General features: G+C 42.1%; 1 protein-coding gene and 1 long non-coding RNA gene across 7 annotated transcripts in view; one reads left to right on the top strand and one right to left on the bottom strand.

Annotated features, from left to right (window-relative positions):
• LOC138919503 (uncharacterized) overlaps positions 1 to 21,263 on the bottom strand; it is an 80,701-nt gene extending 59,438 nt beyond the window's left edge. Inside the window, exons 1-3 of the long non-coding RNA XR_011429717.1 lie at positions 21,203 to 21,263; positions 19,913 to 19,979; positions 16,610 to 19,045 (exon numbers count right to left, since the gene is read on the bottom strand). This is a non-coding gene — a long non-coding RNA (uncharacterized lncRNA). The remainder of the gene's footprint in view (positions 1 to 16,609; positions 19,046 to 19,912; positions 19,980 to 21,202) is intronic.
• Positions 1 to 27,871, top strand: part of KIF6 (kinesin family member 6) — a 371,457-nt gene that overhangs the window by 292,405 nt on the left and 51,181 nt on the right. The gene's annotated exons all lie outside the window — the stretch shown is intronic.

Here is a 27,871-nt window from a genome sequence, read left to right as displayed (position 1 = left end):
TCTCCAAGGCTAACAAGCTCATTATTTTCTTGTGTCTTAGCTCAAGGTTATGAGAAAGAGAACTCGACTCGCCCAATTAATCTTTCTAGGCCTTCAGGACAGCAGCTGCTGGCCGGCTTAAGAACATGCTGTCCTTGTGTCAGAAACCCACCTGTGGTCCAGGTAGCTGTGGCCAGGGAGGAAGAGAGGTCTTGTATTTCAGAAAGTGCCCACCTAGGCAGCAGAGGGTGTGACAGACTGTAAAGAGGATGGGTAAAGCCGTCACAGTGGTTAACATCTCGTATCCTCTTGGTTGTATCTCAGAGAGCTGTGTGAAGATTTTTGCCCGTTCGACTCTTGTAAGGTGATATCAATTCGTTCTTTTTCTCAAGGAAGCACCTCACCATTGCCACTTTGTTTTCCAACAATAATAGTGACTAGTCTTTGTAAAGTGCATGATAATGTATAGGATTTTCATGTTATTATTTTTATGTGGTCAAATCCATTGATCTTCTCTTCTGTGACTTCCTCCATTGCTCTTGGACCTAGAAAAGGTCATTGTAATAGGAATAATGATGGGTTGTTCATTACCCAGTATTTGTTTAATGCTGTCCTAAATTCTCTTATAGTTTTTTATTTTTTGCACTCAACTCATTTAGGATTTATTGTGGAATATGGCATAAGCTGAGGCTCTAAGTTGAATCTTTTTCAAAGAATCAATTTTCCCAGCACCTATTTCGTTTAATGAAATGCCTTAAAATGAAATTCCTTCCCCTCATAGGAGAGTCATTTCAGATTTTCAGAAGGCAGCTGATGCATTCTAATCTCATCACAGCGGTAATGTACGTCCTGACATGATAATTTTCATGCAAGTATTTCAAAATTAACATTCCCAGCAGATACTATTATCTAGATATCAGAATAACCCTGCAGAAAAGTACCAACTTTTCTGTAAACCAGGAAGCTCATGGATGGGGAGCAACAGGCACATATCTGTAAGTGGATAGTCCCCCCAGGCTGAGGGCTCTCTCAGGGTTCTCTAAAGGGAAGGAGGCTGTCTTTAAAGACAGCAGCAAGAGCCAGGCTCACTTTACTCCTTTGCCAGGGAAAGATAGTTGATATCATGTTGTCCACTTCAAAGGAGGAAAAGTGTTTCTCATTATCTTATATTGATTAAAAGGGGAATCATTGCAACTGAGGTAGAAGTCGGAGTAGGGGCTTGGTCAGCGGTGCTGAACGGGGAAGAGCGGAAAATAGCAGAGGGTTTGCTGTGTCTACTGTCGACCGCCCTGGAAACACTGATGAGTCGCCTGCTGAAAACTACCTACAGCTTTCAAAAACAGAGCACGCACGAGAGGGGGATTGTCCCACAGTGGCCATTCTGCCAAGGATGGAGATGGCCTTGGTTTGGTGCTGGCTTCGGGTAGTAACATGACCCCGTGGACCAGCCCTGCTCTCTAACACACAGTCTACACCACAGCTTACTTAAACAAGTCTAAAAACATACACGTGCAGCTCCACGGCAAAATGTGCTAATGAAAGCACAGGCCTTCAAAAGAGGGGATGAAAGACCATGCAGAGACCTTCGTCCAACCGCGGGGACTCTGGGCTCCCCGTCCGGCAGGTTGATGTCTGCTGCTGAACATTTAAAAACCAGAGATGCTCCAAAGTACATCCAGGCTGCATCACTAATTACCTCTCATGAACAAAAGCCCAGCCCAGGCAGTTTGTGTGGGGAAAATAGTAGCAGCAGGACCCTGGGCAGCTGCCTGAGCAAAGATGAAAGGGCGGCCAGGGGCAGGGCAAGTAGGAGGAATGCCACAGAGACCCCCTGAAGTCTCGTATCAATGTTTGGACAGAGCTGGGGTTGCCTGAAAGGACTAGTAGTAAACAGAGAAACTCCTGGTCAGCCATCACCTGTCTATGCACAGGCTTTCGGCCAGCAGGAGTCAGAGGGAGAGTCCCCACCACAATGATAATAATGGCTAACTTTGATAGAGGTGCTGTTATTGTCCTCTTCTTATAGGTGAAGAAACTGGGGTGTAGGGAGGTTAATAACATGCCCCATAATACACAGCTAATAAGGGGTAGAGCCAGAACTGGAAGCCAGTTTCTGTTGGGCTCCAAGGTTAATGCCCTTAGACAGCAGGATAATTCACAGCCCCCTAAGAAGGAGGTATTAGGCCCCTGTTGTATATGTGTCCAGGAAAGTTACAGGTCCTCTGTGAGCTCAAGTTGATGATAAAAAGAAGGAAAAGGAGCCAGCAAAAGAAGGCTTTCACCCATTTTTATCCCCAGGAAGATAATAAAGGAAGGAGGCAGTGAGCGTGGTGGGAGTAGAGAAGGGCTAAGTCAGTCAAGAGACAGCGAGCCTACCTTCCTAGGGTCTCTCCCCTAATCTGGAGTTTAAAAGTTTTACATTCATTGGAGGGTTACTTTTTGTCTCTTTTTAATTGCACCAGTGATTCATGGGTGCATTTTGCTGTAGAATGCTCCAACACGACATTAATGTACATGTCAAAATGTAAGAGCCCCTCTTCATTTCCTCTCCCCCAGCACCAACGATGGCCCCTCCCCAGAGGCGGGTAACCACTTTCAACAGTTTGATGCATGTCCTCCGTCCCCTCCTGTGCATTTGTAGATAGAAAAATGACAGATAGATAGATAGGCAGGCAGGCAGGCAGGCAGGCACAAAGATACTTTGTTTTGTTACATAACTGGGGCCTTAACGTGCACGTTATTCTGCATCTTTCTTTTTTCTTTTAACAGTGAGTATAGTCTATTGCTCACCATTTTTGATGGGGCTACTTTAAAGAATGAATCAACCATAATCTATTTAACTATCCCCTTTTAACAGACATTTCATTTTTTCCCCAATTTTTCTCTTTCACAAACAATGTGTGCGTTTTTGTATACAAATATGAGTGTTTCTTTGAGATACATGCCTAGAAGTAGAACTGGGGAGAACAAGAGTGGATGTGTATTTTTCATTTTCGTGAGCACGTCCCTGTTGCCTTCCTGAAAGATTCCATTAGTTTGTATGCCCGTCAGTGTGTGACAATACCGTTCCCCTGCATCCTTGCTTGTACTTGATATCAGGCATTTTAGGTTTTGCCAGTCAGAGAGCAAAAAAAGTAGTATTTCATTATTGTCCTAATTTGCATTGCCCTGACAGCTGGTGAAATTGAATGCTTTGTCATGTGTCTCATATCTGTTGCCCAGTGGTTGGTTGAATTTCTCTTTTTGATTTCTAGGAGCTCTTTATGTCCTCTGGCTATTGGGCCTTTGTCTATGGAATATGTAGCAGATGTTTTCTTCCAGTCTGTCACTGGTTTTAATTTTCTCTCAAGATTTTTGGAAGAACCCTAGGACAGTTTCTTTTCTCTAATTTTTAAAAATTGCCCTACATAAGACTGGTTTGTCTGCTCTTCTTTTTTTTGAAATTATCCGTAATTGGGAGTTATCAAGCCTGCCTCAACACTGCCCCAAGGAAGATGTCCAAGGTCGCCTTGGTCATGCTGCACAGATCTCACTAAACAGATATGGGTCAAAACTGGACATGGTGATTTCCGATCCTTTGTTTTGTAGCCACCAGCCACTACACAAATAAATGACTCCTGTGTACAGATGGTTAAACCTTTTACGAGACCCCAAGTCTGGTGATTTTGCTGCTGAAAATGTAAGCTTTGTAATGAGTTAAAGACTGATTTTACTAATTTAGTCTTTATTGAAGACATCTTTAATGATGCTGAATATTTTTAAAATTTAAATTGTGTTTTGCAAAACAACTTGTTAACACATGTTGAGATGATGCTGAAGTCTAGAAAGCATCTTAATAAATAATTGGAATGTAGCGGTACCTGACAACTCATTAGCAAATACTAGGGTCCTTGGGTATTCCCTTTTGTTGGAAGACAAAAGCAAATAATTAAGGAATGACTACAGAAATGGGTAATGTACCAAGTCAACTTAACAGACAAGGGACATGAAAGAGCTAAAGTATATTAATTGCCTGCACCAGCAGTCTAAAGCAAGACCAGGTCTATGTTTGAAGGTTATGAAATGATGTATTACTGAGGAAGTAAATACCACAGTCTTGTGAAAAGGAAAAACTGTGTCATGGAGAGAAGTCGTGAAAGGTTTAGCTTCACCTCACCCCTAGTAAGATAACTAGAACAACACCTTTATTAACTCCCGTCACAGAGGTGATGTCACATGCAAAAAAGGGTCCAACACCTGGGAGGCCAGATGCTATATCCGCAGAGGGCAGAGCTGAACTGGGGAAGCCTTTGACCTAACAACCACTAAGTAGGCTGTGATGGGGCCTCCCTAGACAAGTCTCAACAAGACAATAATGGCAATACCTTTCTGCTGTTGTCACTGGAGGGAGAGGACAGATTGCAGAGGAAGGAGTTCAGAGTCAGGATTGACTCGAACTACTGCCAACGCCGCAAAGCTGTTCAAATGCTAAAGAGGAACCCAAGGACACTGATTCCAAATGAGAGAAACCCACTGAACAGAAGAGTTCACTGGTGAGGGAAACGGCAGGTTTGGCAGCAGTCTGCCAACAGGAAGTTGACCACCTTAAAATTAGAATTCTGAGTAATAAGTAGTGAAGATTGCATTCTAAAGCTTAATACCCCCAAGTCACAGCTCCAGTTGATCTCTCTCCTCCTCACTCCCACTCAAAAACCTCTGAGGCCTACCCATTGCCAAACAAAAATGTCCGTGCCCCTTAAGCTAATGTTCAAAATTCTTTCTCCATGTCGATATAGCTATATTAACATTCACATGCTTATATGAGAATTGGGTTGCTTGTCTCACAAAGAAAAAAAGAGATAAAAAGTTATGTACGTTTCTCTGCATCCTGCTTTTTGCTGCACCCGGAATTTCACATATATATAAATTTCACATATATATGAAAATTTTCATATATATATATACACATATGTACACACATGTATATGTATTTCTCCAAATCAACTGGTATGATTATATTTCATTTCTTTTAATGCCTGCATAATATTCTGTAGAATGGTTGTATCACATTTTCTGGCTGACAAGTATTCGCTTTATTTCCATTTTTATGCCATTTAAAATATGCTACTGTAAACACGCCAGCGAATATATCCTTCTATCCTGGTGCTTTGACTTCTATGGAAACGTTTCCTGTAAAGGACCAGATAGTAAATATTTTAGGCTTTGTGGGCTTCATATGGTCTTTGTTGCATATTCTTCTTTTTTTTACAACCCCATAAAAATGTAAAAACTATTCTTAGCTCACAGTCCAAAGCCATGCAGAAGCAGACCACAGGACAGATTGGCCTGCCAGCCCCAGTTTGCCAATCCTTGGAACAGAGTCCCAGGAGTAGGATTTCTTCCTAAGTATATTATAATTTCTGCTGCTTTTGTGAATGGAATATTTTTCCATTTCCTGGGATAAAAAAAAAAAATCTATTTTTTAAAAATATTTTCCTTGTACCCAATCATCTTACCAAATTCTCTTTTTAATTTTAGCAGTCTTTTTCTTGCTATAGTTTCTTGAGTTTTCTATAAATTGAATCATATTCATCACAAAAGAAAAAATCCTATTCCAGTATTTACACCTAGTAAATATTTATTTTCTTGTCTTACTGCATACATTACAGCCTCTGAATCACTATCAGCTGATAATGGTAACAGCCTCTCCCTTCTTGTTCCTGAGTTTACTGAAAATGGCTTAAGATTACACAATTTAGAATGACAAAAGACATCATAGGAATACGATAAATATTGCCATACATCATCCAAGTCCAGGCTGTTAGAATTTCTGTAATGTGAATTTGATGTGAGGCAAAACTACAGGGCTCCAGAAGAAGGATATGTAATGGAGAGATTCAGTGTTTGAGAATCGGCCTGTGTACGTAGGTCAGAGGATCATGTAGACACAGATGTCTGAGGTTTGATAAGGAATTAAGCACAATATAAATAGAATCAGCTAATGAGCTGGATGAAGGAGAGAGACTGTCTGCCCATATGATGAGAAAGGGAAATGAAGCAAGTATTAGGGATGAGACTTTTCCGCCCTAACTGTACAACTGGCCAGTAAGATGGACATATTCTTATAATAAAAAAGAAAAAAAAAACAGTTCTGAGTAAAGTGGAGCAATCACACTCCATCCTTCTCTCCTGCTAAAGGCAGCTATAAAGTGTGCATGGAAGGGCTATCCGAGAACTCCAAAAAGTAAGTGGTAGCAGGCAGCATAGGGAAGGAGACCAGAATTCAAGGTACAATCAAATTGGCAACCCCAGAAAATCTTCTGGTGGCAGTAACAGCAGCATCAGTCAAACAAAAGCCTAAAACTGCGATGGAGGAGACTCCTTCATTCTGACCAGAGAAGCTGTGGTACCAAAAACATGGGAAGACTCTCCATTGCTTTTTCCTCTCTCTGTCCTACCCCTGCTTGGTCCCAGAAGCAGACATAGTATGGGAATTGCATGGCAGGATTGAGGGGTGCAGGAGTGCGGCCTCAGGGAGTCATAATGTGTCAGGTAGATCACAGAGAGGAAGGAGATAAAGACGATGATTTCATAAAGTTGTTTGTATAAACTCCTGGGCTCACCTTTGAGCTGAGCATGCACTGATCTAAAGAGCATACCAAAGGCTTTGACAATCTCGCTATAAGGTAGACCAACACCCAGGTCCCATACTGGCCACCGAGCGGCAAACACATGGAATAAATCTGAATAGCACTGCAAAACCTTTGAAAACAGAGCTGCTACTGGAACTGCAACCCAAAGAAGGTTTATTGGAATTTGTGACCTGGACCTAACCAAGATGATTGATTGTCTGCTGAAACAAACAAAAAACCAAAAATCAGTAGTCTTCTTAGGATTTAAACAAGACCCTGAAAATCTTCAGGATGTGATCCAAAATAACCTGGCGTAAGAAGAACCAAGAAAAATCTCAACTCACAAGGAAAAAGACAACTGGTAGATACCAGCCCCAACAGGACACAGTGTTAGAACCATCAGACAAAGACTTACAGCAGCTCCTAAAACCATGCTTCAACAATTAAGGAAGACGCTCTGGAAACAAACTAAAGGAAAGCCTCAGTAAAAATATAGGAAACATAAAAAAGAACCAAACAGAAAATTAAAACTGAAAAATAAAATAGCACATGAACTCAAGAGAAGAATGGAGATGATGGGAGAGTTAGTAAACTTAAGGAAGAACAATAGAAATTATCTAATCTAACAAAAGAGAAAAAATATTTTTTAAAAGAATGAACATATCAATTGATTGTGATATGAGAGTGGAGTCTGAGGAGCTCTGGGTGTATTTAGTAGATGGTGGGCACTGAAGCAAAAAATAATGTGTTATGAATTGTGTGGGATTTGAATAGACAAAGCAGGCAGTTCAGAGGTTTAATATGAAAGGAAAGAAGAAAACTGGGCCAGCATTTTGAAGGGAAGGAAGAATCAAAGAAATAGTCTGTGATAGACTTTTCCATATCTACCAATGAAATATTGCTCTTCCTTGCACTTATTAACAATGGCTGTCATCAAAAAGTCAAGATGGGGCCTGCCCCATGGCCAAGTGGTCAAGTTCACGTGCTCCACTTTGGCGGCCCAGGGTTTCACTGCTTTGGATCCTGGGTATGGACATGACACAGCTGATCAGGCCATGCTGAGGCGGTGTCCCACATAGCACCACCAGAGGCACTCACAACTAGAATATACAACTATGTACTGGGGGTCTTTGGGGAAAAGAAGAAGGAAAAAAAAGACAAGAAATAACAAGTGTTGTTGAGGATGTGGAGAAAAAGGAACCACTGTACACTGTTGGTGGGAATATAAATTAGTGTGGCCACTGTGGAAAACAGTATAGAAATTCCTCAAAAAATTAAAAACAGAACTACCATATGATCTATCAATTCCGCTTCTGGGTATTTATCCAAAGGAAGCAAAAACACTAACTCAAAGACATATGAATCCCTGTGTTCATTGCAGCATTATAGACAATAGCCAAGATATGGAAACAACCTAAGTGTCCATTGATGGATGAATGGATAAAGAAAATGAGGTGTATATATACACAATAAAATATTATTCAGCCATAAAAAAGAAGGAAACTTTATCATTTGTGACAACAAGGATGAACCTTGAGGGCATTATGCTAAGGAAAATAAGTCAGACAGAGAAAGACAAATACCATATGATCTCACTTATATGTGGGATCTAAAACAAAAAACAAACTGAAGCTCATACATACAGAGAATGGATTGGTGGTTGCCAGCGGCATGGGGTAGAGAGTGGGCAAAATGGGTGAAGGGAATCAAAACGTACAAACTTCCAGTTATAATATAAATAAGTCATGAGAATGTAATGTACAGCATGGTGACTATAGTGAACAATACTGTATTGCATATTTGAAAGTTGCTAAAGAGAGTAAATCTTAAAAGTTTTCATCACAAGAAACAGACATTTTTGTAACTATGCAAAGGTGATGGATGTAAACTAGACTTATTGTGGTGATCATTTTGCAACATATACAAGTGTCGAATCATTATGTTGTATGCCTGGACTAATATAATGTTATATGTCAATTATACTTCAATTTTTTAAAAGGCAATGGATTTGAATAGACATTTCCCCAAAGGAGATATACAAATGACCAATAGGTGGATGAAAAGATACTCGACCTCATTAGTCATCAGGGAAAAGTGACTCAAAACCACAATGAGATACTGCTTCACCCACACTACAATGGCTAGATCAAACTGTTGGAGTGTTGGAGAGTATGTAGAGGAATTGGAACTCTCATACACTGCTGGTAAGAATATAAAATGGTGCAGTCACTTTGGAAAACAGTCTGGCAGTTCCTCAAAAATTTAAACATAAAGTTACCATATGAACCAGCAATTCCACTCCTAGGTATATACCCAAAGGAATTGAAAACATGTTCATGCAAAAACTTCTACATAAATGTTCATAGCACCATTCTTCACAATAGCTAAAAGGTATAAATAACCCAAATGTCCATCAATTGATGAGTGTATAAACAAGATGTGGACTATCTATATAATGGAATATTATTCAGCCTCTACAGGAATGAAGTACTGATACATGTTACAACAGGGATGAACCTGGAAAGCTCATCCAGTGAAAGACGTTATTCACAAAGGACCACATATGATTCTATTTATATGACATGTCCAAAATAGGCAAATCTACAGAGATAGAAACTATCTTAGTGATTACCTATGGCTAGGGAGGGTGAATGGGGAGTAGCTGTTAATGGGTTTGGGATTTCTTTTGGGGATGATGAAAATGTTCTAAAAGTATATTGTGGTGATGGGTTACAACCCTGTGAATATATCAAACACCTTTGATGTGTATACTATAGATGGATGAATTTTATGCTATGTGAATTATATCTCAGTAAGGCTGTTTTTTTTTTAAAAAAAAAAAAAAAGGACAGAGCCCCAGGGACCTGTGGAACAACAACAAAAGGTTTAACGTTTGTTTCATCAGAGTCCCAGAAGGAAAGAAAGAACACAGTGCAGTAAAAAGTATTTGAATAAATAAAGAATGAAAACTCCCTAAATTGATGAAAGACACAAACTTATTCAAAGAAATTCACATCCAGACACATCATAATAAAACTACTAAAAACTTAAGACAAAGAAAAAATTTTGAAAGTTGCCAGGATAACAACTCTTCAAATGACTGTGGATATCTTGTAAGAAGCCATGGAGGCCAGAAGGAAGTAGAACATTTTTGAAGTGCTGAAAGTAAAGAACCATCAACCCAGAATTCTATATCCAGCAAAAATATCCTTCATTAATGAAGCTGATATAAAGACATTCTCAGAAGAAAGAAAATTAAGAGAATTCGTTGCCAGCTGCCAGCCAACCTGCTGTAAAAGAAATGCTAAGGAAAATTCTGCAGATGGAATCATGATGTCAGAAGGTAACTTGGATCATCAGGAATAAAGGAAGACCAACCAAAATGGTACATATCTAAATAAATTAATAGTCTATTTATTCTCCTCTTACATTCTTAAGAAACATGATTATTGAAAATAAAAATTATAGGATTTTCTGATGGGATTTTTGATGTATGTACATGTAACAGATATGACAACTACAACATAAAAGGAGAGGGTAATGGGGCCTGAGTGTTGGTAAGGTTTCTACATTCCAATGGCAGTGGTAAAAGATTAATTCTAGGTACACTTTGAAAAGTTAAGTATATATGTATGTTGTAATCCCTAAAGCAGCCACTTAAAAAACTACAAAGAAATATAATCAAAAATTGATCAATAAATTAAAATGGAATTCTAAAAACACTCAAATAGTTTAAAAGAAGGCAGGAAAGGGAAAAGAGTAGAATGAAAAACAGAGAAAACAAATCAGAAAATGGTAGACATAAATCTAAACATACCAATTATTATATTAAATATAAAAAGTCTAAACATATTAATTAAAGGCATAGATCGGCAGAATGGATTTTTTTTCAAAAAGAGTGAACCATTTGCTGTCTACAAGAACCCTACTTAAATATAACGATATAGATAGATTAAAGTAAAAGGGTGGAAAAGTATATACAATGCAAACACTAGTCAAAGGAAACCTTGAATGGCTACATTAAGTTCAGACAAAGTAGACTACAAAGCCAGGAAATAACTAAGGATAAAGAGGAACATGACATTATGATAAAAGGGGTAATTGATCAAGAAATCATAGCAATCTTAAATGTGTATTCAGTTAATAACAGAACTTCAGAATACATGAAGCAAAAGCTGACACAACTGAAAGGAGAATTAGGCAAATTCACAGTAATAGTTAGAGACTTAAATACTCTTGTCTCAGTAATCAATAGAACAGTAGACGTAAAATTAACAAGGATATAGAATTGACCAGTACAATCAGCCAACTGGATCTAATTGACACTTACAGAACACTCTACTCCAAAATAGCAGAATATATGTTGTTATCAGGTACATATGAAGCATTCAGCAAGAGAGATCATATTCTAGGTTATAAAACAAACATTAACAAACTTAAAAGAATTGAAATAATCCAGAGTATGTTCTCTGACGATAATAGATTTATACTAGAAATCAATAGGAGAAAGATAGTTGAAAACTTTGAAACACATTTCCAAATAACCTATGAGTCAAAAAAGAAAGTCTCAAGAGAAATTAGAAATATTTTCAGCTGAAGGAAAATGAAAACAAAACACATCAAAATTTGTGGGTTGTAATTGACACAGTGCTTAGAAGGAAATTTATTGTATTAAATATTTATACTGGGGAAAAAAAGTCTCAAATCAAAAACTTTAGCTTCCACCTTAAGAAACTAGAAAAAGAAGAGCAAAATAATTCAAAAGCAAGCAGAAGGAAGGAAATAATAAAGATAAAAGCAAAAATTAATGAAATTGAAAGGAGAAAAGCAATAAAGAAAATCAATGAAACCAAAACTCATTCTTTGAAAAGATCAATAACATTGATAAACATCTAGCCAGATTGCTGAAGAAATAAAGAGAAGATGCAAATAACAACAAGAATGAAAGAGGGATATCACTACGGACATTGAAATGACAAGGCACAACTAAAAGGACCTACAACTAGAATATACAACTATGTACTGGGGGGGCTTTGGGGAGAAGGAGAAGGGAAAAAAAGGAAAGAAAAAGATTGGCAGCAGATGTTAGCTCAGGTGCCAATCTTTTAAAAAAAAAGAAAAGGAAAGAAAGGATAAGGAATTATTGCAAACAATCCATAAATTTGACAATTTAGATAAAATGGACAAATTCCTTGCAGGCCACAAACTACCGAAACTCACTCAAGGAGAAATAGATAACCTAAATGTTTCTGTGTCTATTAAAGAAATCAAATTCATAGTTAAAGTCTTCCGAAAAAGAAATTTGCACATCCAAATAGTTTCACGGTAGAATTCTACCAAACATTTTACAAATAAATAACACAAATTTCATACAATCTCTTCCAGAAAATAGAAGAGAGAACACTTCCCAACACATTTTATGAGGCCAGCATTATCCTGATCCCAAACCAGATAAAGACATCACAAGAAAACTGTAGACTAAAATCCTCCATAAACATATACTTAAAAATACTGGCATATTAAATCCAGCAATGTAAAAAAAGAATAATAAGCACAATTAAGTGAGGTTTATCTCAGGAAAACAATTCTAGGTCAGTATCCAAAAATCAATCAATGTAATCCATCATATTAACAGACTAAGGAAGAAAAAACACATGATTATATTATTCAACGCAGAAAATATTTGATACAATTTAACACTCAGGCCAGCCTGGTGGTATAGTGGTTAACTTTGCACACTCCACTTCAGCAGCCTGGAGTTTGTGGGTTTGGATGCCAGGCATGGACCTACACACTATTCATCAAGCCATGCTGTGGCAGTGTCCCACAAACAAAATAGAAGAAGATTGGCACTGATGTTAGCTCAGGGCCAATCTTCCTCACCAAAAAAATAAATAAATAAATAACATTCATTCACAATAAGAACTCTCAGCAAACTAGAAATATAAGGGAACATCTTTAACCTGATGAAGGGCGTCTATTAAAAACTCACAACTAACGGTAAAGGACAATGCTTTTTCTCTAAGATCAGCAACAAGGCAATGTTGTCAACTCTCACCACTCCTATTTAACACAATACCGAAATTTCTAGCCAGTGCAAGTAAGAAAAATATATATAAGGCATAAAGTTTGAAAGGAAAAGGTAATACTGTCCCTATTCACACATGACGTATTTGTCTACTTACGTAATTCCAAGAATCTACAAAAGAGCTCCTAAAAGCAATAAGAGACTTCAGCAAGGTTGCAGGATCCAAGCAAGGTCTACACTCAAAAATTAATCCTACTTCTCTATACTATTAGTGAACAATTGATAACTAAATATTTATTATTTTATACTTTAAAATGTATTGCATATATAGTTATAGAACATTTGTATGTATTAATTGAGTTAATATATAATTTACAGTAGTTAAAAAAATAGAAATATTTAGGTATAACCTAGGAAAACATGGAAGATTTCCATGCTGACAACTACAAACTCTAATGAAAGAAATCAAAAAAGACGTGAATAAATAGAGACACACTGTGTTCAATGATTAGAAGATTCGATATGGGAAAGATGTCGGTTCTCCTTAAACTGATCTTTGGATTTAATACAATGCTAATCAAAATCCCAGCAGAATTTTTTGTAGCCATAGAGAATGTGATTCTAAAATTTATATGAAAAGGCAATGGAATTAGAGTAGCCAGAACAATTTTATAAAAGAAGAATAACACTGGAGGACTCCTACCACCCAACTTTGACCTACTGTCAGCTGCTGTAATCAAGACTGTGTAGATATTGGCAAAGGATAGTCATGCAGATCAATGAACAGGTCAGAAAGTATAAAAGAGGGGACAGGGGCAAAAGTATCTGTTGATCAGACAGTTCACCAAAGGGGATTACGGATGGGAAATGAGAAATGCAAAGATGTTTAACATCATTAGCCATTAGAGAAATGTAAATTAAAACAGTGATGAGATATCACTACACCCTTATTAAAACAGCTTAAAATTTTTTCTTAATTTTTTTTTTAACTGACAATACCAAGTGCTGACAAGGACGTGGAGCAACTGGAACTAATATATTACTAGCGAGAGTGCAAAATGGTGCAGATGCTTTGGAAAACAATTCGGCAATCTCTTATAAAGTTAAACATAGATGTATCATACAACCCGGCTATTTAACCTAGAGAAATGAAAACTTATGTTCACACAAAAACTTGTACACGGAAGTTTATAGCGCTTCTCCTCATAATCACCAAAAAATGGAAATATCCCAAATGTCCTTCAATCAGTGAGTAGATAAACTGTGGTACACGCAATAGAATAATACTCAGCTATAAAAAGAACAGGCTGCTGATACATACAACAACATGCAAAGCCTCAGAGGCTCTGTGCTGAGTGAAAAAAGCCAGTTTCATAGGCTGTTTACGACCTGACTCCATTTATATGACATTCCAAAAAAGACAAAACTATAGTGATGGTGAGCAGACATAGGGGACGATGTGACTCCAACAGGGCAGGATGAGGAAGTTTTTTGGGGTAATAGAACTTTTTGGAATCCTACTGTGATGGTGGTTATACAAGTCTATGTATGTGTTAAGTCTCACGGAACTGCCCACACACTGCGTGCACACGCACGCACACACACACACACACACAACCAAGTTAATTTTCCTGAATGTTAATTTAAGTAAAAATAAAATTAAAAAATAAAACATTGTGAGTCCACCAAAGAAAGGAGACAGGAAGGAATATTAAACAGCACACCGCAGCTATAATTTTGAAATGAATCTTACATAGAGGACAGAGTTTTTTTCAATTTCTCTAGAAAGCATGCCTTAGGCGATTGCGTGTGGATTAAGAATAACAGATTTTGTGAATTATTTCAGGCGGAACACAGCAGGAGACTTTCCCACAGTTTTTCCTCAGTTCAGGCAGGGCCAGCAGGAGTGAGAAGAGTAGGAAATCGACGGCTTCCCTGACCAGAAATGTTGACGGAAACTCTAGGTCTTTGATTTATTCATTTGGCAATTATTGTGCATCTGTTAAGTTCAAGGCCCTGGGGGACACACAAATCCCCAGGAGAGGGTGCCAGCCTCAGGGACTCATAAGCTGGTTGAGGAGGAGGACACAGCCCCCCGGGGTCTGGCCCTGCAGTTACTCCACAGAGTCGTCTAATAAGCCAGGCAGTGAGGGCTTCTCAGCCAGGCCGTGTTGGCACAGTAATAGGTCACCACAAATAAGTGTCCTGTAAAAGACTTGGGGACATCTTATCAGGCATAATCACCTATAATACAATTTCCTCTTCTATGGTCAACCCAGCAAAATCTATGGGTTTCTTAAACGTGCCTCAGGAGGTTTCCTGATCTCAGTCCCATTTAAGGACAGTCTGCTTATTTTTTAGTCTCTCTTCACGTAGCCGTATTTTATCAAATTCCCCCCGGCCAGGGATGCCTTTTCCTGACTTCCTAAATGGCTGCAAGGTTCTGCCAGGCACAGCATGGAGTGAGTGAAACAGGCTGAGGGACCCAGGCAAAGGAGGATGCGTTGTTTGCATTGGTCTAGGATGACTCCTTGAAACGGCTTGCCTCCCTCATGCCCCCAGATGGTGTCCACTTCTGCCAAGGTTGGTCAAAGTGGCATTTACCATCATAGCCACACATCGTCACCTTTCGACTACACCAAGTGAAAGCTCATCTCCGTGAAAAATAGTTAAGGGGCTTCTGATGTCAGAGCTTCACTTCCAAGCTGTCATCCCAAAAAGGGAAACTGAGGCAGCGTGTGAGAGGTAGCTCACCCCAGCATGTAGAATGTGAGCCAAGGTCTGGGCAATCTGGTTTCTACTAAAATAGGCTCAGTAGAAAACTAGGGGCTTCTACAATCGTTCCTATCTGCTATGCCAAAGAATAAACCTGGGCCACAAAATACCAGCCAGGCCTATAAGAAATCAGGCTAGAATATTTAATATCCTCTGCCTCTCTCTTTATTGGTTTGGTTGTCAGAGAATTAGCTCTGTTTGTAAGAGACTATATTAACTATAGGCAGTAGTGCTCTTTTTCAGACAAGTAGGATGACTTGTAAGAAATAAAGAACAGAGTAGTTGATGTCGGAGCTCCACCCATATCCTCTCCACATACTGTGCATGTGCCCGCTAGCGTGACTCCATCTGCCAGCCCCTTCCACTCTTCCTGAGAGCCTTCTCTAGCCATCCAAGGATGCACCTGGGGCAGGCTAGTGCTAGGGAATTTACACCCCCCAGGAGGCCTCAACCAATGACTGTTGGAAGTCGGTGTGTACATACCCTACCTCCCTCACCCCTAGGAGGGACAGCTCAGAGTCATATGCCCTACACTGACCCCCAGAGGTCCCCAGTGGGATTCACTTCCATTTGCCACAGTGGTAACTGGCTTGCTATTGCCCCCATTACTGTCTGCCTTCCCTCCCTGACTCCTGTCCCCACTTTCTTATCAGTTTGTCCAGGGGTCACTTCCCAAATAAACTACTTGTACTAGGGTCTGCTTCTGGGAGAAGCCACACTGAGATAGGGGGTCACCACAACTCAGATGGTGAATGGAAAACGGGAAACTGGGGGCTGGATTATTCAGGCAGGATCTGGGAAGACTAAAGTGAGTTGAGAAACCACAAGAAGGCTTCTGGCCCCCTTGACAGCTTCCTAGAAGTAACTGTCCACATTAATAATGTCACACTATTAGGAATTCAGGATGTGCTGTTTGCCATCCAAGTACTTATTCTTTTCTTGCTCTATATGCAAGATCTTAGCTCACCCATCACCCATCAGCCGTCCATTGTATTAGCACAGTTGGTGGTTTCCTAAGATCCAGGTAAAAACCCCCGGTTCCACTAAACACCCCCTGCTTGTTAAAATAACCACCCACAAAGGATCGTTGACATTAGTCTGCTGACATATAATCCGTGGAAAACAGATTTCTGCAATTCTGCGGTACATAAAATCATTACTTCAAGCATATTGTCTCCAGCAGACAATATCCTAAGGCCCAGAGCAAAGTTCTCACCAGAAACTGCATGTCACACGTATTCCCTCTTCATTGATACCCTTGGCTGTGAAGAGAAAAGATTACAGATGTCCATCACCATGGAGAAGGAGGCAGATCTGCTTGCAGTGACAGGTCAGCATCAAAATCCTTTTCCGTGAACCTGAATGGATTCATAAGCTTCTCCCGCACGGCCTCGTGGCCCCTCCCTGCCACACACTCACACGAGTCCTCCAAAGGAAGAACTATTTCAAGTCGAGGCCTTTCGGGATAAGAAACAATCCTCGGATTCCTCTCTTAATTCCTTGGCCACTTCTCGGGCCTCCTGATGCTGACCAAATGCAGGTCAGGTGTGTTTGTGTTGGACCCCACGAGGCCTGGCCAGCGTGGCCAGCATAACAGCCGGCTGCAAAATATTAGCTTTTGATATTTTTAAGAAGGGCGAAAAAGAACAAATTTAACCAGATTTCATTTCTTCAGCAGTTTGTGAGTTCGGATTGGCATCAGTTGGGAATAGAATCATGTGGGCTGTGTTTGAAAGAATGCTGTCCCTTTCCAGTTCGCGTGGCCTTCTCACCTCTCGGCGGCCCTTATAAGCCACACGTTCCTGTTCCTGGAAGGGGGACAGCGTTAGAGGAAACTCTCCCAAGGATTCTCGTGTATCCCTGGCCTCACCAGCCTGTGACGGCCAAACAGGGCTGTGCCTCCTTTTTATTCCCAAATTATTGTGGCTGAAGTGATGACTGGCTTTACTCCTAGAATCAGTCCACTCATCTCAAAATAAGTCCCAGACTCTTCCTGAGAGGGTCTCTTGGGTGCTCTGGAGTGTGTGCCCCCTCCTGGCCTCCTCATCTGCCTCCACGCTGCAGGGGCTGCCATCTGTGGGGCCTACTGTCCTCCAGCGGCACCATTGCTGGTGGCCACTGCTCTAGCCTCAGGACCCTGCTTCCCTGGCTATGGCATCCGACTAGGCCAGGCAGACTTTTACAAGACTTTCCCAAAGGCTTGGGACTAATGGAAATGCTCCTGGGAGAGTAGCTAAAAGCTACATCTGGAAGTGTGCCTCTTGGAGGACCTTGACGCAGTGGCTCTGGGGCCTCCTTCTTAGAGACCTCCACATCCCCTCAGCCAGGTGTGCCCCAAGCAGCAGCCTGATTTGGACCCAGGATCCAATTGCCTCTTTACGTATTCACTCTCTCTCAGGCATTGCCTGAACTCATAGCCCTGACAAACAGTGCATAGCACTTTGTCTTCCCGAACTCTGGGCTATTCAGTGTTAAATGACACAAGTGTATCACCAGTCCAGGAGGGCTGCACCCAGCGACCAGTTCTTTCCCATATGTTTCCTCAAAAGCAGTGTTTCTCGATGGGAATGCCGTTGGCCTGTTGAGACGGGCAGCTCTTTATTGTACAGGACCAGGCTCAGCTCACTAAACACCAGTAGTGTCTTCTTCCCGTTGTTGCGGTCACTATTCAGGACCTGGAGGAGAGCCTCCAGCCCCATGCAAGGTGAGGACCGGCTTAGGCCTGCAGGTCCATCCCCCCATGGTCTGTCGTCTGCTCCCAAAGCGCTAGATCGTGTGCTTGGACAAAACACATACCCACGCCATCTGTATCAGTCAAGGTCCTCCAGAGAAACAGAACCAACAGAGGGTTGATGGAGGGAGATTTACTTTAAAGAATTGACTCACGTTATTGTGGAGGCAGGCAAGTTCAAATTCCACAGGGCAAGCCTGCAGGCTGGAGACCCGAGGAAGAGCTGGTGCTGCAGCTCGGGTGCCAGGGCAGTCTGGAGGCAGAATTCCTTCTTCCTTGGGGGACCTCAGTCTGTTCTCCAACCTTCAAATGATTGGATGAGCTCCCCCCCGCCCCACATTATGGAGAGTAGTCTGCATTACTCAAAGTCTGCTGATGTAAATGTTAATCACATCTCAAAGCAACATCTAGACTAGCATTTGGCAAATATCTGGGCCCCTTACCCCCACCAAGTTGACCATAAAATTAACCATCACACCATCTAAGCACAAACACTACTTCTTAGGCATAGGCCAATCTACATGCAGATTTAGAAAAAAAAATTCTTTATCTGTGCAGGCACGTAGTTCTGCTAAGAGACCTCCAATAAGTGTTTCTGAACACAGAACACCAAACAGAACGCCTAACTCTTACCCTGAAGCACCTGCATTTGGGTTATTTCATTTTTAGAGCTTCCCCAAGAGTGGTGGAGGTTAACCTTACATGTACAGACCTCAAATGGCCCATTAAAATGATTAGATTATCGCAAACAGAGCGGTGTTTGCATCCGAGGTAATATCCAGACTCTTCTGTAGGAGGCAGAAGCCGGTCCTAATGCTGGAAGTTTTCATCTCCCAAGTTCAAAGATTGTGAAGGTTTGCTCTCCTCCTGGCTCCTGTTAGGCCGCCGGGGCCACCGGTGATGACCGGCATACTCCGTGAGCTGAAAAGAGAGCAGCTTCCGCTGAAATGAAGCTTCTCAGCAATTGCTGTGCCCCGGGATACACAATGTCACTTCTAATTTATGGAGTATAGTTGTCCTCCATCCCCAGCCACAAGGGCCCTGAACATCTCTGTGATAGGAAAAGCAATAACTGAGGACTAAGCCTTTATATGAAAAACAAGATGGAGTTTGCAAGTAAACCTAAGGCCCTGAAATATTTTATATTCAGCAAAACACTAAAGTAATACACTACAGAACATATAATATCTAATTCATCCTCCATTTGTCATAATGAGTTCTGTATATTTGACTTCCATTTACCATTCCTTATATACTGGAAATGTTTCAGGATCTCTCTCCCCTAAAGTTTCAATATGAAGCTGGTAAATTATTTTTATCTTTGCATATTATGGCAATTCCTTCTCTGTGACTGCTTTTCTTCTCTCTGCATGTTCACTGCCTTCTTGATGTTGTCTCTTGGAGTTGTTGACTCCCCAGGACACTTCACCAAAACCTTTGCCATCTGCCCTCCTTACTTGGGTTCCAGTTCCCCACTCGCCGTCCTCGCCCCTTTTGGTGAATGAAGTATAGTTCTCAGGCCGTGTGCCCTTCTCTCCTCAACTTCCCTCATCTCTCCCAAAGCGTCATTGCAAGAGCTTCCATCTGGGTTTGCCATCTGCCCTGCCTCCTTTTTCTAGTGCCAACTCCCTGGGCTCCCCTTTTTTTCCACTTCCCCCCCCAAAATGAGCAGCTTATATCCACTGGGACTGAAATCTGCACAGAAATAGAGCCATGTTTACTAGATTTCATGGAGGCAGAACTCAAGTTCAGGGAGGGGAACTATGTTCTCCTTGAAATAGGTCATACCTGAAAAGCGTCCTCTGCAAAATGGTCAGCAAGTCCGTCTCTGCCTCTCTCCTTCTTCTCCTCCTCTCTGATGATATTTAGCCATAACAGAGACAAAAAGAAAAAGAGCTCTAGTGCTATTTTCTGGAAGAAAAATATAAATAAAAGGATGAGGGTAGGAATCATCCCAGGCTCTGAAAACAGGACCATGACCACCAACATTACAAGCAAGCTTGTCAGAAAGGCATTTACTTCTGTTACGGAAATCAATCATATTTGACTGCACAAAGGAGTAGGAAAGCCCCCATTACTCCTGAAAGTAACAGTGAACTTGGAGGGAGTAACTGATTGGAAGGCAGAGGGTTAGTGCGTGGAGTCCTATATTTGTAAAAAGTTGGAGTTGGAGTCAGTGACCCCGAAGGGGCGTCTGCTGTTTGAAGCCCTGAGTTGGGGCTGTTCCAAGGACATGTGACTGTCCTCACTGGGGGCATCAGTTCAGTCCACTGGGCCCAAGATAAATGTTAACTTAGATGTTAAAGATTGCTTTCAGAAAAGAGAACAGGGGAAATGCAGATGTCATATTTGAACACAACCAAGGCATTAGAAACAATTACAATGAATTCCTTTCTTCTGTGCTCCATTGCAGTTTTATTTGTATTTTAAGCCTCCCATAATAATTACTCTTACTACCACCACCATTAACTACCCCACCTACTGTGCACCTATAATGTGCCAGGCACTGTGCTGCGTGCTTTCTGTACAATTTGTCTAATTCTTGCAGCAGCCTTACCAAAATGGTGTCATCACCCTGTTTTAAGGAAAAAACTGAAGTTCAAAGGGATTAAGTGGCCCAAGGTCACAGGTAGTTAAGTGGCCCCTGCTCCCAAAGCCCATGTTCTTTCCCCTACTCCAGGCCCAGAACTCCCTCTGCTATTTCTCCTGCCATTTCCCATTGCCCCTCCTGCCGAGTGAGCCTTCACTGATGCTCAGTAGTCTTGGAAGCCCAGCCACCCTTCTGTGGCTTCCCGCCTCCTCCATGATTTCCCAGTGTTCCCACTGGTCCTTCCCTTGGGGTCAGCCCCCTCCATTCCCTTGGATGATTCTCCTGAGTTGCACTAATATATCCCGGTCCCCTGTCCCCAGCCCCGTAGTAGGTGACCACAGAGACGGAGCACAGGAACCCTCACGGATTAGACAGAGGGCCGGGCCCACTGCAACAGAAAGAAGCAACACGCATGTGCAGCACATAAAACAATGACTTTTGAACCTGAAAGCTGAAACCATTTCCATTTGATTTTGCCTTCTACTTACAAGCTCATGAACACGTTTGTCTGAATCTCCACCTCTTCAGACGGAGCACAATTTCCACATCAAGAAGCACCAGCTCCGTAAGGCAATTATTCACAGGCCAGCTGGCATTTGACCAGCAGTGAGCCTTAACTGGGCATGTTTCTCTCCAGTGACTTTTTTGAAGCGCCAGCTGATTTAAAATTAAGTGAATAGAATCAAGCTTTATCTTGGAATGGGAGCGTTTATTATTTATATCGAAGAGCAATGTAAAACTCACTGTTTTCGTGTTTTAATAAACCTAAAAACTGTATTCATTGCCAAATCAAACATCTTAGTACTTGGGGTTTATTTTATACCCCTTAAGGGAGCACTGCCCTCTATGTCCACGGTCAATGAGAAGCCCCTACGAGCTGGCCTCCAGTGTGAGCAGGAGACATTGGGAATAAAGAGACTCTGCCTGGCCCGCCCCCACTGGAGCAGAGGAGGCTGGAATGTGCCCAGGCACCTCTGGGAGTGTCCCCTGCACTACCTGTGGGGCTGCAGGGATGGCAGTCAGAGGCCATGCTGCACAGGACCCCCCCTGCCCCAGATAGCATCCCTGGCAACGAGAGCCACGTCTTCAAGTGGGAAGAAGGACTGTAGTCTCCTGCTGCTCCTCCAGGGCAGGTCTTGGAAGCTGGTTGTGTCCCTCCCTTGCTGAGATAAGACCTTCCAGGCACCTAAAGTAACATCTTTTGAATGGATGCCAACACAATCAAGAGCGCTCAGCTCCCTGAGATGTTTAGTATTTAACAATTCATGCTGGTTGCTGAGCTGAAAATTTCCCCTCTGCTTACCTACTAGCACATTTATCTGAGCTTTTAACAAATGCACGTATTTACTTAATTCTCTGAATATGTTTATGGAATATCATCACATCCTGGAATAGGGATATCAGTAAGCTCCTTAGCTTAATTAAGCGTATACAATAGCCAAATGCCTCAGCTTCAGACAGAATGTGCTAATCTTGTCTGATTACTATGATTACTTGGGTAGCCAGAATGAACATCCCATAGGAAAAGGAATCAGGTCTCCCAGACACAGTATAATTTGGTCATTTTTTATAAATGAGAGCATTCCCCAGAATGCGATCATCATGGGCTGTCCTAGTGATAAGGAAGGAGCTGTCTTAGAAGCCCAGACTGCTGTCTGGTGTTTTCATCCCGAGCTGAAATGCTCATCAATTATGGGGCACATCCTCATCTACAAGACAGGGCCAAGGTGAGGGGGCGCTCTTGAGAAAATCCCCATGGGGGAAGATCAAGGCAAGTTATGATGTGTTTTTCTTGAAATTATTGACATTTTTTAGAACGAGCTACTTCTTCCCCTCTCTGTGACTTAATAATGTTACCTAACACGATATTTGGCATACTAAAAGGAAGAAGAATCTCGAATTCTGGAGAAGTGAAATGTCATTTCAGAATGAGAAGGCTTAAAACCATTTGCCCAGCATTTAGACCATTCCTGGTCTCCCACTCTGTGCTCCATCACTGAACCTTTCTCTTTGGGGAACCCAGGGAAGGACCTGTCTTCCCGTGCTCCCCAGGAGGGCTGAAGGCCTCTCCATGGCCTCTCCCAGCCCAGGCCAGTGGAAATCCCTGGGTCACTGCCACTGTCCTGGGCTCCCTCTGACTCCGTCCTGCACCCTCACCCCTTCCTCATCAGGCTCCTGGCGATCACAGAGCGCTGACAATTAAGCTGAAATGCTCCTCATCACCTCCAGCCCTGTCACTGAGACTTGCGTTGTGAATGTTTTCAGTCAGCACACAGGGCAGATGACATCACAGATGTGGCAGGTGCCACACAACTGTCAGCATGCTATGGTAACATCAACTTCCTTTTCAAGGAAGCATGTTGCAGTGGGCTTTTAAATTGTAACTTCTTTTAATAAATATATACAAATATACTTTTACATAAACTGTAAATCATACACACTTATTAAAGTACGATTTTTTTTCATCTTGCCTGGCTCCCACTTCTCCTACCCAATTCATCCTCCACCCCACGTCCACCCTCAGGGAACCCATCATAACAGCTCTGTAGATGTCCATGCACATTATGCCATGCTCATGTGATCATATGCCATGCTCATAGGATCGTATATATGCGTGCACACCCACAGAGCTCCATACACATGTGTGGGTGAGGCTCTGCCATTGTTTGTGTGACCAAACACAGGATCACTTACATTCTTTTTCGCCCGTTGTCATCTTTGCTTCCTTTTTCTCCTTTCCTGCTCTTTGACTTATTAAACTTTGGCATTCCCTCTCCGAAACGCTCCCCCCGCCTCTTTTCTGATCCTCCATTGATTTGGCTGCTCTAGTATATATTTTTATTCTTCTAGAGTTACAAAGTACCGAGAACGATGTCTGTAGGTATTCCAAATACACCCTCCTCACAGCCACATCCAGGGCTGCAACTTGTCTTAACTCCCCGCTGAACATCCCCTCACCTTATCTCCATCTTGTTATTATCGCTTAAAGTTTTAGTTCTCACACACAAGCATACACACAGAAACAGAGTTTTTATGGTCAATAATTTAATGTTTTCACCTAAATATTTATTCTTTTTTATGCTCATCATTGTTTCTTTTATCCTACACATTTCTCTGTGTTTATTTTTCTTCTTGCTGATCGGAATAACGATTTTTTGCACTTATCTAGTTCTTATCCTATGCCAGGCGCTCTTCTAAGCACCTTACCTATGTGACCTCATTCAGTCCTCACAACGAATACTTTTATTATCCCTGTTTTGCAGACAAGGCACACTGACATTCACTAACTTGCCCAACCGTGCAAGTAAGTGGCCCCGCTGGTCTACAAACCGGGGAGCCTGGCTCCAGAGTCCATACCCTTACCCTCCACGCTTGGCTGCCTCTCAGCTGAGTTCTCTTTGGTGGGGGGGGGGGGGGGTGGGGAGGGCTGTCTGTGAGGGGGTGTATGCTCTTAGTCTCTTATGACAGAAAGTGTCTGTACTGTGCCCTCACCTATGAATAGACGTTTGATTGTGTATAGAATTCAAGCAGACAGGTGTTTCCCTCCACTGTCTCCCGGCACCTGTTGTTGCCACAGAGGCGGGCCGTCCTGTAAGTTGTACGCTGCAGGTACCCCGGACACTGAGAGCGGCGGCTCGTCTTCCCTGAAGCTCTGCACTTCCACTGTGATGTGTCTCGGGGTGGATTTATTTTTATTTATCCTGCTCAACACTCGGAGTGCACTTCAACCCAAGGGCTTATGTCTTCCTTCAATTCTGGAAAATCTCAGCTGCTGTCTCTTCTAATATTGCTTCTTCGCCACTGCCTGGTCCCTTCTGCTAGAACTCACATGGACGGACGAGGAAATCCCTCAGTCTCCTCTCTCTGACTTTCCACTGCTCTTTCCCATTCTTATCTCTTTTGTTTCTGTGCTAGGTCGGGGTGAGTTTTTCTATACTATCTTCCAATTCATTAACACACCTTTAATAATACATCCAGTCTATGGTTTATTCTCATGTTCCTCTATTAGTTTTTTTTTGTTTCAATGACTCTATTTTTTATTTCAAACTTTCTTTCCTATTCACTTATTCTTATTTCATTTATACCTATTTGTTGCTTGATTTCTTATTCCTTTTAAAGAAAAATTATGCCTTCATTAATCTCTTGGAGTACTCTCAACTCACCTCCTTTGAAGTCTGTCCTGGGGGTGTAGACTGGCACAGTCGTAGGGAGAGCAGCCCTTCGAGTCAAGTACCCACATGTGCTGAGACCCAGCAGAGACGTGTGCTCCCAGGCTTCTAAGACTGCACCTTCAAGGATGCTCAGCTCCTCACTGTTTGTTTTAGTGGGGTGGGAGTTTTGAACCGTCAGGACAGGGAAAGAAAATCTTGGGGTACACACTGTGTACCTCATGTAGGTAGCAGCTAGAAACTGAGAACTAGATGCACATACAGCAAAATGAGTAGATGTCAAATATACGGTACTGACAAATAAGAAACAGAATGAGATCTATAGCACGATATTACTTTCATAGCTGAAAAAACTTAACACAAATTGTAAGAATACCTACAATGAAAGATATGCATCAAGCCTATTCAAATGGCTGCCTATTGGAGGAGAGAGGAAGAGGAATAGGGCATGGGGCATGGGGATAAAAAGGCACACAGACAGACAGACAGACTCACAAGGATGGTGTGCCATAAACTGAAGAGTAAGACTAATCCAGCCCTTTGTGCGTCTGCATCAATAAACATCACTATCTGCCTGTCCAGAAAATTACTTTCATCTGCAATGAATTTATGTTCCAACTATTGATTTTGCTATCTTTTTTCAGTGCTAGATTTATTCACGTATTTTACATTTTGGTGGGCAGGCTCATTTTTAATGAAACACATTTTATTTCTTTCTCATTCACTCTGTCCCTTTGTGCTCATCCCTCTCTGTCTGGCAGACCCTCCATGTCCCCAACCCAGAAGCAGCTCTGATGAAGACAATTTGGAGTGATGCTGCAGGGCAGTACTGGGACGTGGTCAATCTGGTCACAGAGTCATTGGGCAGCTTGGCCACAGAGAGAGGCTGTCTTTGTACCTCTCTTCCTCCTTGGGCTTATGGTGGGATGGGAACCAAAGCCTGAAACAACATCTGGCGGCCCTTTTCTCTTTCTCTGTCCCCGTTCACTGACAGGTGGGATGGTGGGGAGTCTGCCCCCAACCTGAGGAGCCCACCTCTTGTCCCTGTGTTGCATGGTGCACTCTTCATCCCCTTCTGCTTCTGGACCCAGAGCCCTGCAAGCTGAAGGCATAGGCTCCACTCACCATCTTGCATGTCTGTCCCACTTCTGGTCTTCAGAAATATGTCCTGCAGTCTGATCTAGCAAAGTCTTCTCGATTTTCTCTTTCTTTGTTTTATCCACCATTGCTATGGTGAGAAGAGGTGGTTCCTGTCACAATAAATATTCAAATTACACACAAGTTTAGATAAAACCTGACGAAACATATATTAGCAAGGAGGAGATGAATACGCCTGATTTTGAGGCTTCAAAGGATTTACACACTCCTGTTTGTTGGAAATTCGTCTCAGGATTACACGTTTAATTTATGCTGAGCCCATTATGTTTGCAAATAGCCTTACGCACAGCCTTTGGGGAATCTAAGCTTTTGTAATCACAGGCCTCTGTGTTAGTACAAAGAAGCTGGCTTCCCACGTCACAGGTGAGATCGACACTCCAAATTCAGAGCCACTAACTAGACCATCCCCCTCAAAGAGGCCCCTCGGGCAGGAAACAGTCTGTGTGTTCTCCCCACACCCCAGTTCTGCTATCGATGTTCAGTTTAATTGGATTTTACTGGGATGCTATAGTAGTGGAGTCAAACAGAAGAATCATTTAGAATAGCAGGGGTCCAGAGCCTTAGGAATCACCTAGGACCCTGGACTCCGGGAAAAATCGAACTCAGTCTCCCCCAGCCCTACTCCTTCGTTCAAGTGCCCCCTTCCAACCCCTGCCCCAAACCATGTGCCCAGGCCTTCTCCACCCCGTTGCCCCAATAGTTTCCTTTGACCAGAATGCCCTTCCCCACCCCAGCTTAGCAGCCCTGCTCCTTCTGGAATCCCCTCAAGTCTCACTTTTAGTAATGATGCCTTTCCTCGTGCCACTAACCCACCTTTCCCTCCTCCAGACTTATCTCTGCCCTTGATTTGACATTTAGCCACATGGCCTGCAGGCTTGTCATCTTCTGTAGACTGTATCCTTTCAATACGTCTGAAAGTGCCTTAAGACCTAAAACGAGGGGTGCATCCTATATGTTGGTGTGTTATCGCTTGATCCCCCTAAGAATCTTGAGATATAGGAGAGCAGATATTATCACAGTTACATTGTTATTCCTATTTTTCAAATGATAAAACTGAGGCTTAGAGATGTTAAGTAATCCGGCCAACTAGGAAGTAGCAGATTTAGGATTTGAACTGAACTCTGTCTACCTACAAATCTGTAATGACTTTCTGGTATAACAAAAATGGTAAAGAAGTTTGCTTCATCAGCAGTCCAACACTGAGTGACTGGTTATAGCTGCCCCCAGTGCTGTGTTGAAGAGCCAAACTCAGGCTCAGCAGGAAAACGAACCCTCCAGGAGGGAGGAGCAAGGCCAGCCCCGGGTCCAGCTTTTAAAAGGAAGAGCATGCGGGCACCCCGTTCGCCGCCCTCGCATCATGCCAACTTTCTTGAGCTCAGCTAGAGGCTTCTACTGGTTTGTATATTCCACACCTCTTAGAACAGGACTTAACCTCTAGTGTATGAGTGATAAACAGTCACTGCTTGATAGCACCATCAGCATCCTCGATGAGGCAGCACATCACAGAAATTGCGCGTGCAGCCTGCAGCAGCTGAACCAGGGGAGTCACAAGTGAATAGCCTTGCTCTGGCCCAGCTAAACAGCTTTCACTTGGTGAATGATTTCAAACTAACATGCATGCAAAATAAAGTGTAAAGCTTAAGGAAAATTTTTTTATCCAGAAGACTGAATATCAATGTATAAAAAATAAGTGTTGCTCCTGCGTGATGATATTTTTCATGCAATCTACCTAGTACGGAGAAACTATCTACCACGTGGTGCCCCATCTCCACATACCCTGCACAGGGTTATTTTTAAGGTCGTGCATCTCCTCTGGAGCTTCCCACGGGT

The sequence above is a fragment of the Equus caballus genome, chromosome 20, assembly GCF_041296265.1.
Source record: "Equus caballus isolate H_3958 breed thoroughbred chromosome 20, TB-T2T, whole genome shotgun sequence".
NCBI lineage: Eukaryota > Metazoa > Chordata > Mammalia > Perissodactyla > Equidae > Equus > Equus caballus.
The sequence above is the reverse complement of the archived record's forward strand: the minus strand, read 5'-3'. Positions and strand labels throughout refer to the sequence as shown.